Here is a 2,480-nt window from a genome sequence, read left to right as displayed (position 1 = left end):
AAAGGTCTTTGATAGTTGTTTACGACATTAGCTTGTTCATTAACACTCCTCGAAAGGTGGGTATTGTAGGACAATTTTCAGTTGTATGAATGTTGCAATCACAGATGCCGCAAACAATTTCATTCACCTTATCCTTCTTTCCTTCCATGGCCTCAACTTTCCTTATGAGCGTAGTCACTTTACACTTGAGATCATCCTCTTCTTTCAAGAGATATAATCCACCTTTCTCCTTTAATTGATTCGGCCTAGACATGGTGTTCGACTTTGGATAATAGTCCCATGATTGTGTTTTTTCAGCAAGACTATCGAGGTAATCTCATACCTCGTCAACATCTTTCTTAATGAACTCTCCATTACACATTGTCTCGACCATTTGGCGCATGGAAGATGTCAGTCCATCATAGAAAAAATTTGTAATGCGCCATGTTTCAAATCCGTGTTGTGGGCATGAACTGACCAAATCTTTGAACCTTTCCCAACATTGGAAGAATGTTTCATCTTCCTTTTGGGCAAAGTTCATGATTGCTTTTCTGAGGGTAATCGTTTTATGATGTGGGAAGAATTTTTTTATGAATTCCCTCTGCATGTCGTTCCATGTGCCAATGGATCTAGGACGCAGTGAATGTAACCACGTCTTAGCTTTCTCTTTTAAGGAAAAAGGAAAGAGTTTCAGCCTAATTGTATCCTCAGATACATTAGGAAAACATAATGTAGCTATAATCTCATCGAACTCTTTCAAATGTAAATATGGACTCTCTGATTCAAGTCCATGAAATTTGGGAAGGAGTTGGATAACTCCTGGCTTGATGTCCATTTGTCCTGTGTTTTCAGGAAAAATCATGCATGAGGGCATACTTACTCCCGCCGGTTGTAGATAATCTCGTAAAGTATGAGGCGGGGGTGCCTGTTGCACCTCATTCTCATCTTGGGTATCCTCCACCCTGGGTGGAAGTAGAGGAGGTTGGTCTTCAGCCATAACTTCACTTAACTCAGGGGATTTCGAGTGGTGTCTAGTCCTACGATGGATAGTCAACCCCTCAACCAATCCTCCTTCAGTCAAGAGACGTCGAGTGTCGTCACGGGCCCACTTGGGCATGAAACACTCACAGCCCTCAATTAAATTCAAAAACCTAATCCTAAGAAAAGAAAATCTAAAAAGAAGGAGAGAGTTGGAAAGGAGTTACCAAATTGGAGGCCCTAAGTTGAAGACCTGCAAAATAAAACAAAATAAGTTAGATTCTAACTAGGGAAGAACAATCCTTTAAAAGAAAGATAGTAGTGAACTAGTTTCTAAAAGAAGGGAGCCCTAAACTAGAAAGTAAATTAGAAAGAGAACTGAAAAATAGAAAGCAGAGAAGGAGCTTACCGAATTAGAAATTTCTATCTTAAAGGCCTACAAAATAGGAAGGTTAGTTTCTAAACAAAAATTCTAAAAATAAATTAGGAAACAAATTAGATTCTAAGAGAGTTAGAATTAGAAAGTTACTAGAGAACAAGAATAGAAGGTTAATCTCTAAAAAGGGAAATAACTAACCTAGTTTCTAAAAATAAAAGAGGAAAGTTTCTAAAAATAAACTATTTCCTATAAACAGAGAAATACTAGAGTTAGAAAATTTCTAAGATTTAAACCTTAATTCTAAAAACAGAAAAAGTAGAGAAATTAGGAAGGAATTACCAATTTAAGAACTTATGTCAGGATCCTACAAAACAGGAAAACAGGTTAAGTTCTAAAAACAATAGAATAAAATAAAATAAAAACTTTTATCCTAAAGTATGTAAAATCTTAATCCTAACCTAATTCTAAAACTAATTAATTTCAGAAAAACAAAACCGTCAGTCCCCGGCAACGGCGCCAAAAACTTGTTCACACCCCAAGTGCAGGGTTGTGATGTAGTAATAAACTCGGTAAGACCGAGGTCGAATCCACAGGGACTGATACCTGTACGTTATCTGAAACCAAGTAGAACTAGAACTAGACTAAGATGTGATCTAAACCAAATAGAATTTAAGAAATAATCGTGGAACAATTATCTAAAACTTTAAGGAATTCAGAGGAAGGAAACTAGGGATTCAGAGGAAGAAACTAGGGATTCAGAGGATCCACTTGTAGAGATCAGGGAGAAATTTTGCCTGCGTTAAAAATCATGAAATTTAACTAAACTTCCTTTGATATAGTTTTCAAGAGGTGAAAGGTATATGAATTAGAATGGATTCCATCACCAAGCCATGCCCAGGAGACAAAGTAAACAACAGAATTAAACTAATTACCAACCAACCAATAATGTATGAGGATCAGGAAGGGTACTGTCATCCTACCATGCCCATGGGACAATGATGAACAATAGGGGTTCCTGACTTCATAAACATAAAAAGGGAAAAGAAATAATCAAAGCCATTGCAAACCCATTATAATTTCAGTCACAACAGACCATAAAAGACTAAGAAAAATATTTCTTTAATAATCAACTATATCAAATTCA

The 2,480-nt window shown here is 36.4% G+C and overlaps 1 non-coding gene across 1 annotated transcript; it reads left to right on the top strand.

Moving 5' to 3' along the window:
* The first annotated feature begins 431 nt into the window (after nt 1-431).
* LOC131230176 (small nucleolar RNA R71) lies at nt 432-538 on the top strand. The gene has a single exon (XR_009163898.1). It is a non-coding gene; the product is annotated as a small nucleolar RNA R71 (small nucleolar RNA).
* The last annotated feature ends 1,942 nt before the right edge of the window (nt 539-2,480 follow it).

Source organism: Magnolia sinica, chromosome 16, assembly GCF_029962835.1.
Source record: "Magnolia sinica isolate HGM2019 chromosome 16, MsV1, whole genome shotgun sequence".
NCBI lineage: Eukaryota > Viridiplantae > Streptophyta > Magnoliopsida > Magnoliales > Magnoliaceae > Magnolia > Magnolia sinica.
Note: the sequence above shows the minus strand (reverse complement) of the source record. Positions and strands in the feature narration are given on the sequence as shown.